Source organism: Tachypleus tridentatus, chromosome 1 (assembly GCF_004210375.1).
Source record: "Tachypleus tridentatus isolate NWPU-2018 chromosome 1, ASM421037v1, whole genome shotgun sequence".
NCBI lineage: Eukaryota > Metazoa > Arthropoda > Merostomata > Xiphosura > Limulidae > Tachypleus > Tachypleus tridentatus.
The window spans coordinates 134,375,992-134,390,896 of record NC_134825.1 but is presented as its reverse complement, the minus strand read 5'-3'; the positions used below and the strand labels follow the sequence as shown (position 1 = coordinate 134,390,896).

General features: G+C 33.9%; 1 pseudogene across 1 annotated transcript in view; it reads left to right on the top strand.

Annotated features, from left to right (window-relative positions):
* Positions 1-14,905, top strand: part of LOC143224799 (sucrase-isomaltase, intestinal-like) — a 97,511-nt pseudogene that overhangs the window by 48,843 nt on the left and 33,763 nt on the right. The window contains exons 17-20 of the transcript XR_013013445.1: positions 1,400-1,516; positions 3,206-3,351; positions 4,895-4,979; positions 12,479-12,532. The product of XR_013013445.1 is annotated as a sucrase-isomaltase, intestinal-like (transcript). The remainder of the gene's footprint in view (positions 1-1,399; positions 1,517-3,205; positions 3,352-4,894; positions 4,980-12,478; positions 12,533-14,905) is intronic.

Genomic DNA, 14,905 nt, shown 5'->3' with positions numbered 1-14,905 from the left:
GTAGTTAGTGTTAGCCAGCAAGCTTTCCGTAAAAATATTTTATAATAGTAATCATTTCAACTTCAGCTTAAAGTTAAAGGTAATAAATAAGCATCTTGTTGCAGAGAAATACATGTTAGTTATAGAAATGAAAAATCTCAGTAAACACAAAAACTATGATTAAATATAGAATTTAAAACTCTAACCAATATGCTAAGTTATAAAAATACAGTAGGCTTTCGTTTTCATTATTTATAAAAACATTAAGTATGATAAAATCCTTTCATTACAGATAATTGTAAAAGTATGTGAAGTAAATTATTGGCTATAATACTTGTCTTGTTCAAATGAGGGATAATATGTGTTATAAACTAACAAGTCTCAGCAGTGTTATTGTATTTGTTTCATTAAAATAATAGGTTTTCATTGTAACTTTTGAACATAAATGAATTTAGACATTAATGACACGTTGAGACACTTAATGATGAGATAGATCATCATGGAAGCCCAACAACATACCTTCTGAACAACTTTCGTTATTACAACTTCCGTCTGTTATGGCATTGTAGCAACACGTCTTCTGGTTTCATTTCGTGAAACTAAGACAACACAGTCTCTACCTTTCTCCCCCATCGCCCTCTGATGGTGTAATGTGTAACAATTTCTCTAACTACTCCTATGCATATGTAAGCATAAAGACCGTGAGTGACCACCTAAGAGTAATATTTAGTATCATTTACAAATAAATACATTCTGTTCACAAAAAAAAATGTGCCATATAATTAACTTATATGAAACATTTTGCTGCAAACGGGGCCTAACAATTATTTTAATTAAGGAGATAGCATTCTTTAAAGTATCACAAAGGATATTGTTTATCAATATGTCATTCGTGATTTGTAGATTAACTATTTGCATGATGCCATGTTGGCATCAGGGTTGCAAAGAAATTCAAGATGACGCCTACGATGGCTGCCAAATTTAAATAATTATTTAACGTAAGGAACTCACACAAAAATTAACTAACAAATTGTATTATTATACACAAAAATATCTTTTATGCAGTTTACTTGATTTCATTGTATAATATATCTTCCAAGTATAATTTTGAGGAATTAGAAGGGGGGTAGGATAAGAGATTGGTAAAAATGAAAATAATTGTTTTGGAACGTAGTTTAGCAAGTTTAAATACGCTATATGCTATATATAGTTGGCCAATCTATTCAGGATCGTTATCTTCGGAATCACTGCTTACCTCTCTGATTATCAATAATACAATAATATAAAAATCTCTATACATTAAACAAACTGTGTCACTAGCACATGAAACACTTTTATTTAGTAATTTATCTAACTTTTCCTGCATAAATATTTGAACCCCAAATTTGTAAAACCTTATTTGAAATCCTTTTGTTTGCAGGTAGGTGCCGATATTTGTGGATTTTTTGGCTCAGCAACTCCAGAATTATGCATGCGATGGATGCAACTGGGTGCATTTTATCCATTTGCACGGAACCATAACGGAAAAGGTGAAAAGGTATTGAGTCACTTTCATCTAACATTTTAGTGTTTATTTGTTTCATAACAAAGCCACATTAATCTAACTGCTGTGCTTACCGGGAGAATAGAATCTCAAAGTTTAGCCTTGTAAATCCTTAGACTTACCTCTATTCCATTGAGGGGACTCGGCATGGCCAAGCGTGTTAAGGCGTTCGACTCGTAATCCGAGGGTCGCGGGTTCGAATCCCGGTCGCACCAAACATGCTCGCCCTTTCAGCCGTGGGGGCGTTAAAAAGTGACGCTCAATCCCACTATTCGTTGGTAAAAGAGTAGCCCAAGAGTTGGCGGTGGGTGGTGATGACTAGCTGCCTTCCCTCTAGTCTTACACTGCTAAATTAGGGACGGCTAGCACAGTTAGTCCTAGTGTAGCTTTGCGCGAAATTCAAACAAACAATCCATTGAGGGACAACATTTAGTGATCTTTCAAAAACGGCTCAACTTTATCATCCACGAACTTTATAATGTATTTTAAATGAAATTATTTAATATTTTATTCCAAAACTGTGTATATTTTAATTTCACATGCTATCAACCGCATTAATATTTTCAAGTGGTAAAAATCATAAAGTAAGTTTGTGTTATTAGTACAAAAATTAAGCTTGTACTTTATTACTTCTAAACTTATTTTCTGCCTTTTTTGACTCTAGATATTTCGTACCTGAAACAGAGATATAATTAACATTAATCAACTTTACATAAATTGTGTTTGAAGTATAAAGTATCTCAGCTGCTTAATGATTACGAAAGATGGGGTTTCACTTACGTGTATGGTTTAAATAATAACTTATACCACGTACTCCCTCACTAGGGTGAGTGTGCTTTGCCCTTGAACAATCAACTTTTTGTAAAATTCATACAATTATGTTCGTATATATTCTTTATTTTTTATCCATTGCCAACTTATAAAATTTGACCTTGAAATTTCTAACCGCTCAATCCCCACGTGGACTAAACGAACAGGTCAGATACACCTAGGGTTCAGGCACGATCGACTGTATCTAAGTGTTGATCAGCCATGACATAAACAATCAGCAACACCTGTTACAGCAGGTGCTGTGGCCAAATAACAGGATAGGTTATCACATTCATAAGATCCGGTAGCTGAAAGCGTGGGGTGCGTTCAGTGCTATCACTTCTAAAATACACAATTCAAAAAGTTAACTGCTAGACTACACCCAACTCATGTGTTTTATGTATTTTTTCCCAATACAATATATTAACTGTAAATAACATATAAGAGTAATTGTTATAGTATTTTCAGTTACAATTTGCACTGTATTCCAGATCATTTTCAGTAATCCAAAACGTGTTTTAATGGAGATATTGTTTCTTCTTGAACTTTGCTCTTTCTTAATCCTAACAAGAAATTTTCCTGATCCAAATGTAGAGAAAATCAGGCACTGGGTGATATCTGGTGAAAATAATTTATAGTTTGTTACGTTACGAATTCATTCAATAAATAACTTGTGTAAATACCAGTGTTTAAAAATATGAACTTAAAACTGCAGCGTCTTTACTGCACGAGATGTCACGTGCTATTGTTATGCCTCTGTTTTCAAGTTTTATCAATATCGATGATTTTTTTAGAATATCGCAACATCCGTTAGTGTTTATGAAATTTCATACATTTTCTTATTCTACTATTTCTATCTAAAACACACTGAAGGATCAGGATCCTGGAGTACATAAAGAAGTTGCTATAGCTTCCAAAATAGCTCTGGAGCTGAGATACGACTTGTTGCCCTATCTGTATACTTTGTTTTACCACGCTCATGTCAAAGGAAACACTGTAGTACGACCACTGTTTCACGAGTAGGTTTTATATGTATGTTTTTCTTCTAACACTTTTAATCGTCACCATTTTATGCGTTTATTTCACTTTTGCTGTATTAAGGTAAATTATATAGTTTAAAAACTACAAACAGTTTAGGTGTAAACTGGAATTTCATTCAAAATAAATAACATATATACTTTATTAACAATTAAATGTGGATTTAATTGACGTAATTTTTGTTTTGTTAGTCTCCTGTTGCTTTAATAACCGAAATGTCACACAATTAACAGTTTCAATGAAATGTTCTCAATCTCGTACAGGTACCTTGTGGATAAACCTGTTTCTAAGGAATTTTATGGATGGTTTTAGATAATATGTATAATAATACAATTTTATCTTCTTTAACATAATATAAGAATTATTGATTCTTAATGATGATAAACCCACATGAAATAAAAATGTATCTCAGAACGGCTGGTATGGGTATTAAACTAACACTTTCACTAATAAAACAGTGAACAACGTTTCGACCTTCCTATGTCATCTTCAGGTTAATAAAGGTAACTTAGGAAGATAGAAACGATGTTCACTGCTTTATTAATAAAAGTTTTAATACCCATACCAACCGTTCTGAGATACATAATATAAGAATGATTTTATAATAGGGACACTGGAAGTGACTCGAAAGAGTATTGTTAGAAAAGTTTGGGATATATTTTAATTAGGTTTTTAACTTTCCAAAGAACATACCCCTAATGTATTAGTTTAAAAGTTTTAATATATTAATTGTTTGCAATCAAGGTGCAAGAAAAAACGTAGATTCAAGAAATCAATTTAACACAAAAATATGATACCCTATAACCCAAGCGTCTTTGAAAGGTGGACCTTTTTTTCAGGTACAAACTAGGAATGACCGTGTAAAGCAAAGATAAAGTGAAATTTGAGTGATGTCATAGAAATCCAGAAGTGTTTTGATTAACTTTCAATATCTTGTTATACGTTTCTCATTTCTGGTATAATAGTACTTGAAACAAAATGTTAGATATAAGATAGTTTAAATGTACTGTCTTGAAAAAGGAAAAGTGTCAAGAGAAACTAAACCGATAAAGTACAATAAAAGTGAGGTATGAAGATTGATTAAAAAAGAAATATTAGACAGATATAATTAGATGTAACATGGAAATTATTAAAAATAAATAATAGCAATTAAAAAGATTAAAGTAAAAGCTGTAAATTCACACTAAACGAACAAAACATCTGTTTTTCTGATAGAGAACAAACAAAATGATAAAAAATCAATGATTCCAGGATCTTGACTTTTCCACAAGGTTGAACATTACTTAAAACTACAATTCAATTATAGGTTTCTTATGTTTGTGTTTAAACCACGTCGTAACCACGCGTATTCTTATTATTTCATAAAAACCTGGACACGTTATTGTTACAGGACATTTAGTTTCTTTATATCGAAATACAAGTTTTAATTTGTTTATTGTCTAAGTCTTTCTGAGGCTACTTCAACAGTATGTTTGTGAGAAGTTACTTTCACAATCTGTAACGTCTGAATTAATTGATTTTCAGGTTTTGGTATGACAGCAATACTTGGGGGATAGATACACAGTTTTTGTGGGGGCCAGCTCTTCTCATTGCTCCTGTTTTAGAAAAGGTAATTATTCTTCTAGTTGGTACGTTTACAAGATCAAAACTATTGTGACAAACTAATGCTTTCATGTAATTACATATTTTATGTATCGTAACATAGTACATTTCTGTAGTTATAGATATTACATGTTAGGCATGCACTACAAATAATATGCTTATTTATTTCTACATTCTGTTACGTTTTATAATTTATTTCTTAAGTTACGCGCGTTACGTATTACTATTTCACATAATCAGACATTTTAATTTAGAAGTTATTTGAATTTCGATATGTATCAAATTTATGATATTTACCAACAAGATTGATAAACACAATTTTATTTTTTAACACAAACATATTTTAATATACAAATAAACAAAAACAATATAATTTATAATAACGGTTAATAACTGTATTAATCAATTGTGGTGTTTTTTTATATACAAAAGTTTTACAAACTTATAAACAATACTGAATCTTATATCTGATGTAGAGCTGTATATTTTATCGACATTCACGGGGAGCAAATTAATCCTTTGTTGATACACCTGTACACTTTTGACTGCTGGCTAAGCTTGAAGTACCGATAAGTTTTTCCGGCGACAATATCTAATATTCTTGTAGAAATACTAACGTTCGAAGTTAATTCACTGAAGTTAAACGGTTTGCAATGTTAAAAATTTATAAACGTTCTTGGTCAAATTTTGTCATTTGTTGTTAATCACAATTATAGCTTCCGAGGCCTGTACCACACCGACTACAGACGACCACCAATATTCTCCTTCTTTTGGCTCGTTGGTTTATATAGTTTAAGGCGAATTTTTAGAACTTTCAACAAAGTTCGAACACGCTAGCGTTTTCATAAAACAAATATTATTGATTCTTACTCTCAAGAATTTGCTACACATTTAGAGAACAGACAGGACTTGCACAATACACATCCAACAATATACGTCACGTGCATCAAACTGAAACTCACGTGGGTATTAAAATAAACATATAACCATAAATCTCACAATTTTACATGGTTGACACATCACTCGGTAATCGTTTTTTCTTTATCTAAAACTAATTTGATGCTCACTGGGTTCATGATTTTTACTTAATTTTGTTATCCTATGAAGACTTATTTTTCTTAAATTAAATTCTTCTGGTAATCATATGAAATTAAACTCCTCAGTAACACATAAAAGTGTCTCATTTTTTGATAGTCTAAAGTAAAACTGAATCAACAAATTAGCTAAAGCACTGCAATAACAGGAGGTTCAGATAATTTGTATGTAGATTGTGAATTAGTCAAATTTAAATCTAATAAAATAAGAATAGAAACGTATTTCTTTTGAAATAAAAAACAAACAAGCTTTTTCTCCACTAAGATAACAAATTAAACATTGAGGTAAAATAAAGATGGCACACCTTATCTCCCATTCCTCTGTATACAAGAACTAAAAGCAAGTTTAGACAACTTCCATGAACAACCATCACGAATTTTCTCCATGAATTAACTTTCCTTGGAGTGTTAACAAGATATAGCATCTTCTAACAATAAACTTCTTGGATGAAATTTGTTGGACATCTTGGTTGTCATTTCCGGAATTTATAGAGAAATCAGCCAGCTGATAGACTGGACACATTTATCGGTCTCCTAAACCTCGGTTTAGGTTCAGTTTCTTTCTTTTCTATTAGTTCAGCACTTCTAGACCTTGTATTCTTGATCCCTGAAAACCTGACTCTGGGATATTTGGAAAAAATGTCTCCCTCAGAAGGTATACTGGGAGAATTATGAACTATTTAAAGTCTCAGGGAGTTTTCTTTTTTTTTTTTTATAGACATTGAGCTTTACTGTTCAACTTAAAAATCAAGATAAGTGAAATTATCCTGACCTTTTTCTTTTTATAACAAAGGTGAAAGTTGAAAATGACAAGTCAGCTCAGTCCTGGATAGGTTAGGAGTTTAGCATGCAACAAATATGGCTATCAGCCACCTTTTTGGTTGCTACAGAATCGTTCTTACAAACTATTACATAAGACAAGTGTATAAATTAAACGTATTTCTTCGAACTGAGTATATGCATATATTTACATCTGAAGAAATGTTTTCTATTTGCCTGTGGACATACTGGTCTAGAACATTTTTGCATAACCCACACATAATCTTCCTACTGGGTCATTGCATAGTGATGGCAATTCCTGCAATATAACATGGTTCTTTTTACGTATACATGAGATATTTTACCATTGTGTAACTTCTTTAGCAGACAGGGAAATAAAAGGAATTGCTAATATGGTCATTTTATCAGTAATTGAAATCTGGCCACTGGCTTTATAAGAACTTGTCATCTCTCTTGTTCTTAAGGAAGGGTGAATATTTTAGGGCTAATATTCCAGCTCTAACTTTCATCTAATGTAAATGAAAGTTAACTTGAATGAAACAAAGCAATTCCATGTTACATAGTAAGGTATGCATTCGAACTACGTTTGTACAGAATGGCGATCGAGAAAATAGTCAGTAACATCTGCACAATATATTTTACCAATTAAACCTATTTTTGTTTAGAACTATAGCTGCAGAACATGGAGTCAAGTATGTTTTATTTCCTTCTCAGACAAGCCAGTCATTGTTGAAAAAACATGATTGTTTAATGTAAATGTTATTATTTATTTTATTTTGGGACTTCATATTTAGTGATCGTTTAGTTTTCATGACAGCAGTGTTGAAGATTGATTGTTTTAAAAGTGATAGAAGTGTTAAGTATTTCTGTTCCCATTACAAGTTATGCTTGTAATTTGATTGTTGTCTAGGCTTTGCTAATATTGTTGACGCCACGTTACTCGAATCTTCGCTATTGTTCTCATCATTTCAACTGAGTACTGTCACATTATAGCGCTATTCACGTAGTATATAGAAAATGTGAGGCTCCAATAACCAAATTAAGTGAAGTGAAAGAAAAGTTACGTCAGAAAAAGTAGAAAACATGAAGTTAGATGGCGTGCGAGTGACTAGCTTTAACGGTTGATTTATGTTGTGTGTTTTACAGCTATATTGTAACAACAGGGTTAAGAAAAAATATTTATTTTGTCAGTTGGGTTCTAAAGTAACTAAATCAATCTGTATGGACTTTTGGCTAAATAAGACAATTATTTAAAGTTCTGAATACAACTGTGGTAACCAACAAAAGAAGTTAAGTAATGTTAAGTCAGAAAAAGTTAAGTTAAACTGCATGACTGTTTGTTTAGCCGTAACGGGCACGCGGAATATTGTAAAGTTATGTTTTCTTGTCAAATGGTGTTCGAAAGTAATTGAACCCGTTTATGTGAGCTTTGACGAAAATGAAACATATTTAAAGTTTGAGATACAGTGTGGTAACCCACGTAGAAACTGAAGTGAATCTATCGCAGATTGTATAGGAAGAAACAAAGTAGAGAAAGGTAGATCGTCTAGTCTGTTGGATTCGAAGGTAATCGTATCAGCCCGAGTGAACTTTTGGGGAAACAAAATTAATAACAGTTTTAGAGAAAACTACGACTTTCTGTTGAGTAAATAATTTTTATACATCCGTTCGTTTATTATTTGAATTTATCTCCAACAATTGACATACACCTGCTCTAAAATAATCCCAATCCACATCTATACTAAAACCCTGACTACTGAATACTTTATTCACACCAAAATGCAAAAGCTTTGAATATTTCAATTATGTTTACTTCAAATATATCAGTTCTTCTCTCTCAATGTATTCTAAGATAACGATGGTGGTATATTTCGGCCAAAATTCGTTATTGCCTGAAAATCGCAGTTTTGTATATTTATATATTAATTTATGCATACGCAAAATAATACGCATGCACACTGCCATAAAGATAAAGACAACAACGTTAGTTGTTAGGATAAATGTATATAGTGAACTCTCACTAGTGCGAATATCGACAGACCATAGAGACAGATCTTAACAACGGGAAATTTCTCAATGATCCTTATATTCCTTCTCCAAATATGAACATAATAAACTCGCATTTGCCAGGGACACATGATTCGATAATCGCTGCATGACCTCATGAAACTGAAGTAGGAATGACTAAAATATGAAAGAAAATAATAAATACTGACCGTAAACCACCAGCATTAACTAGTTGGTACCGGTTTCCAGCAGCTCTTGTGAAAAGGATCTCAATTTGCGTTGTGGTTCAGTTTACGACATTGTTTTAAGAATGACCTTCACAGTAGAGATGTACGTATAAATTATAAGAGATACACCCTTGTGCAAATTAATTGAAACAAGACGGAAAATTACGATTTTTTCAATTTTTTTGCGTTTTATTTCTGAGAATCCAAATATTACTCACAAACTAATACATGATATGACCGTATTTTTCAAAAGATCGTTAATCCGCTTTGGCATCGAGTCCACGAGTTGGCTGCAATCTTTACTAATTTTTGAATCGCGGTACCACACCTCAATTATGGCTTCAATTAGCTTATCTTTCGTAGTACAGTCTTTTCTCCGAAGTCTTTCTTCACAAATCGCCCAAATATTTTCAATAGGATTTAAGTCCGGAGAGTTTCCAGGCCAGTCCAGCACCTTTATTCGCGTTGTAGTCATAAAATTCTTCACACGTTTCGATGTGTGGCACGGAGCCAGATCTTGCTGAAAAATGCCAGCAAGATGTACTGTGGTCCTCACATCATACCTTCTACGATATGTAAGCCTCTGACGCCATAGTAGCTGAAAAAGTCCCAAAACATCTTCTTCAAGGGATGTTTTACGAACTGATTGATGTGAGATTCTCGAAGTTTCTCACCTGGAGATCTGCGAACATGCAGACTTCTTTGACCCTGCACAAAGAAATGAGTCTCGTCACTGAATAACACCTTCCTCCATTGTTCTTGCATCCAGTTCTTGTATTTCAGACTCCATTGATACCGTTTTTTCTTCATTGAGTTAGTAATAAGACGTTTTTGACTGGTCTCCTTGCCCTTCTAACGCAATTTCGAATGACGTGATATTCCTCAAAATGTCGTCATATATCCCAAAAATAGATCGACCGTACTGCAAAACACAGCTAATGACGCCGTGTGTGTGAAAAAATGACTATTAAAGGAAATCAGCGGGTCCAGCGAGCCTACACCGGCCGCCATGCTGAAAATATTGTAAAATGACCATTTGTTTCAAATAATTTGCACAAGGGTGTATCCAAAGAACATGTATAGCTTAATGCTAACAAACGAAGAGGGGTAGAAATATCAGCATCAGTGATACGATATTTCTTTATACAAGAAAGCAAATCAAAGAGCAATGTACGATACCATTACAGCCATTTCAATACAATAAAATGCATCTTCATTGACAAGTCAACCATATCTAACATTCTTTTGCAGCAAGGAAAATTGGATAAATGTTTCAGAAAATTCAGGTCACGAAACATTCAAAGCTTGTAAACATGGAACAAACTCTGTATCCTTGAATGTGTGATGTTACGCAATAAATGTGTGATAATGATGAAATGTATAGTGACAAAGCTAATTAACTAGGAAAATAGGTTGGGGTAACAGGGTTTAAATAGTTCATAGGGTGCTGTAAAACGTCAAAGGACATTCTGTAATAAAGAAGAGAATGTTGGCAGGTAAAGCAGCAAATGCCAATCAGAACAGAATCACTGCATGTGATAATGCTATGCCAGCTAATTAATGACTTAACTTCGAATCAACTGGTAAAGAGTTATCAGATGCAGACATTATTTCTATTGTATCTCTTCAGGACTTGAGGACAGTGGATCTGGCATTGAAAATGATCCACCCGAGCCAGTCAGATTGAATAAGACGTCGTCACATGGTTCGAGTAAACAGTTTTTTATGTTAGGAAGATGTTGTAATGTGTTATTTACTGCCTGAAGTTTCTGAGAAGCTTGAAAAGAAAAAAAAGCTCAAAATCAGACTATTTTTACATCCTTCTTTGAAAATGATTTGTTATATATTTCATCAAATCAATGTATTTTGTATTCTTTAAATCATTGGTTTGGAAACAAACAAAGACTGATGTTTTTGTGAAGATAATTGAAAAGCCACTTTGTTATTGTCTCTTATATAATTAAAAACGACGTAAAATAAATAATCCAATTAGTTTATTCCACATACAGTTGGTTTATAGATACCAGTTTATGCTCACCATTACTAGTTTACACCCTTTCAGTTATCGGTCAATAATGGATGTTACCAAAATTGTCAGTTGTATTTAAAATAAGTGTTTAGACTATTCAGATAATACAGACAACTTTCTGTAATGCAGATGCATCGGATTAACAAGATTTTACTGAACTTATATAGCAGATCAATCAATGGTAAATAATGCTCATTAGTTGTTTGTTTTTCAATTTCGCGCAAAGCTACACAAGGGCTATCTTCGCTAGCCGTCCCTAATTTAGCAGGGTAAGACTAGAGGGTAGGCAGCTAGTCATCACCACCCAGCGCCAACTCTTGGGCTACTCTTTTACCAACGAATGGTGGGATTGACCGTCACCTTATAACGGCTGAAAGGGCGAGCTTGTTTTAGTGCGACAGGGATTCGAACCTCCAACCCTCAAATTACGAGTCGAACGCCTTAACACACCTGGCCATGCCGGGCCTATGCTCACTAATATGACCGACTACCGACCCCTGTGCCCAATTAGTAATTAAACACAAATCGTGCATGGCCAGGTGGTTAAGGCACTGGACTTGTAATCCGAGGGTCACGGGTTCGAATACCCGTCACACCAAAGATGCTCGCCCCTTTCAGCCGTTGGGGCGTTATAATGTAACGATCAATCCCACTATTTCGTTGGTAAAGAGTAGCCCAAGAGTTGGCGGTGGGCGGTGATGTCTAGCTGCCTTCCTTCTAGTCTTACACTGCTAAATTAGGGACGGCTAGCGCAGAAATCCTCGTGTAGCTTTGCGCTTAATTCAAAACAAACCAAACCACAAATCATGTAAAATTCAGTAAAAATGGGACTTTTCATGGTAAATCACGTGTGTATTAGCATACAGATAGATAGATCTAGGGCAAGTACCGGTGAAAACAGTCAACGTTTAAACGTCTATAGCCAAGTCATTCAGTGTGATATTACCATCTAGGGTTCAGAAAATCCTCTACAGATGGAATTACAGGCAAATTATTCAGATTTCTCTGGGATTTATTACATTTCGAGTTAATCATTATGCTTTTATGAGCACAGTTCCCTTAATGTCCACATGATAGACTGGTAAAATATATTAAAAGTGTAAACGAAACCTAAAGTCACAGACACAGTAGATATTACTTTTGATGACGACAAATTACATTTTATTTTATCTTTAAAATTTTCCCATTCAGTTAATAACGATGCATATGTAATTAAATATATGTTATTGCTGTGTATAGAGACATCGTTATTTGATCAAACTATACATAACAAATGAAGCCAGAGAAGTGTTTTGTATGAAATAAGTTAAAATGATTATGTTTTGTACTTAATAAGATTACTAATTAACATTTCAATCTCTTACTTCAGGGACAAAAGCAAGTAAACGTTTATTTACCCAAGGATTATTGGTATCTGTATGAGGTAGGCAACTTATTTTTCTATGGTAAGTTTTATTTTCTTTCGATCCAAACCCTTTGTGCTTCAAGATTTTAAATATATATTTCATTCTGAAAACAACAGGCAAAAAACGACTCAGATTGCCTGTTCCTGTGGCTCTTTGCATACGATTTCTTCACGTAGCTGTATTGTAACAATTTGTATTCATAGGTCACATAAGTGAAACCAAAGAAGAGTGTGAAATAAAGATGTAAACTATACTGAAATAGAAACCCTTATAACCCGACCGCTTTCGAAAGGTGGACCCAGATTGCTCAGTATACGAAACGAAACCCTGGCGGGGGTTTAGTTTAGAGAGAGAGAAGACTGAGGAATTCTCTCCCCAGCAGGGGTGTTCAGGAACGTTGTAGTTCCTCTTCGTCCCCGCTCGTGGAAGATTATTTATCTGTACCTGGGATTTTTCCTGTATTTTAATTTGGCTTGTTTGAGGCAACGAAGGCAAGGCAGTACGAAAATGTTGGGTGAGAACGATGAGCGAGACAAAGGCGGCAAAAAGGAAGTGGACAATTCTGGAGTCCGCCGGCAGAAAAGAAACAAACTGCAGACCAACCCCACGATAATCAGTGGAACGTCTCACGGAGTGGATGGGATCTATAAATCCAAGTGCGTCAGAATTTGTTGTGGCGCACATCGGGTGCACGTTGTTGGCTTATATTGGCTTGCTTACTACTACGACGTCATTATCATTTGTATCAGCACGAATTTATTTTTTATTATTTTTTACTATTTATTTTTTATTTTTATATTCATTTTTTCAACTTTTACTTTTACAAATTTTCTTGGGTCGATCGATCTAATTCTCAAATCAAGAGTAGGCGAAGAGAAAGTATCTTTCTGAGCACCCCTGGTTATCTCCAGTTCCTTAGGGGACTGGAAATTTTCAACCGAAACAACTGTCAGTATTTTGTTTGTTTGTTGTGGGAGAAAATGTCCCGAGAAAACCCACATTCACAGGACAGGCGCCGAATGTTCTACCTGTCCGGTGCCCAGAGCTGAAAAACAACAACACATAAACACACACATATATATATACACCTTATTTATAGTTGTGTTTCGCTGAGTGATTTGACTGTTGAAATATGTTATATGGTGAGATGTATTTTGTAGGAGCGCTGGTTATTTGTAACTGACGCTGACGCAGTTAGTTCATTTCTATGTTCTGCTTTTAAGTGTTAATTTGTATGCTATTTCAGTTAGCCTATTCCTAAGGGTGGGTAGATTACTGATTTTGTGTACCTAGTTGAGAGGTGCGTATGTTGGTAGTCATTGGATTATTTCTCTGTTTAGTGTTGTAAGCGTCTCATTTCCCGTGCTTTGTAGCCGATAGCTATGATATATCTGAAAAGGTGTTGGTGGTATTTTAACTTTGGAATGGATAAAACATGCGTGTGTTTTTAAGAACCGTGCTTTAGTGTTTAAGTAAAAAAAAACACCTGGAGAGTGATTGAGAAAGATATGTTTATAGAAATCAATTTAAAAACAGGAAGAAAATAATTATTTCATGAAAAAGTAAGTGAAGAATAAAGTTATTTTTCTGACAGAGATGAAACTAATGGCCGGAGATCACTGATTCCTGGATCTACATTAATTCAGAAAGGTTGAACAATGTTTAGCTTGGCAATCCAATTAGCTTCTTTTATTTCTTTGTCTGCTTTAGTTTTGATCGTGCTGGTTGAAATGTTTTGCAACAAGGAGATCTTTTTCGGTGTTAATAGAGGATTTGTGATTGCTAAAACGTTCTCTGAGAGTTGTTTGTGTATGCCCTATATACTGATAATTACATTTTTTCCCTGTTTAAGATAAATGGTGTTTTTTGTTTCACAAGTGATTTCTTTAGATATTTTAAAATTTCGTCTATTGTGCTTATCGGAAAGTGAATCAGCGGTTTTTATGAATTTGCAGGTTTGACAATGGCCTTTATTGCATGAACGACAACCATTTTGGGGTGGGGTGTAATTTATTTTTGTGTTAACAAGGATATCTTTTAGAGTTCTGTTTTTTCGGAAGGAAACAACGGGAATTTCAGGAAATATCTGTTTAAGATGACTGTTAAGCTGTAGTAGATGAAAATGTTTCTTTCAGAATTCGTGAAACATTTATGAGTTTAAAATGGTAGGTAATAACAAGACGAATTCTATTTGAAAGTTTACTGTTACTCTGGTTTAGGATATTCTTTCGCCGAATGTTGTTAGCCTTCTCAATATGTTTGTCGATTTCGATTTCTTTATTCCATCTCTGTTTTAGATCCTTAGTGTGTTTTCTGTAATTTCTTTCATCTGCACATATTTTCTTTATTCTAAGAGCTTCACTGTAGATAATGTTTCATTTAGTGTGAGA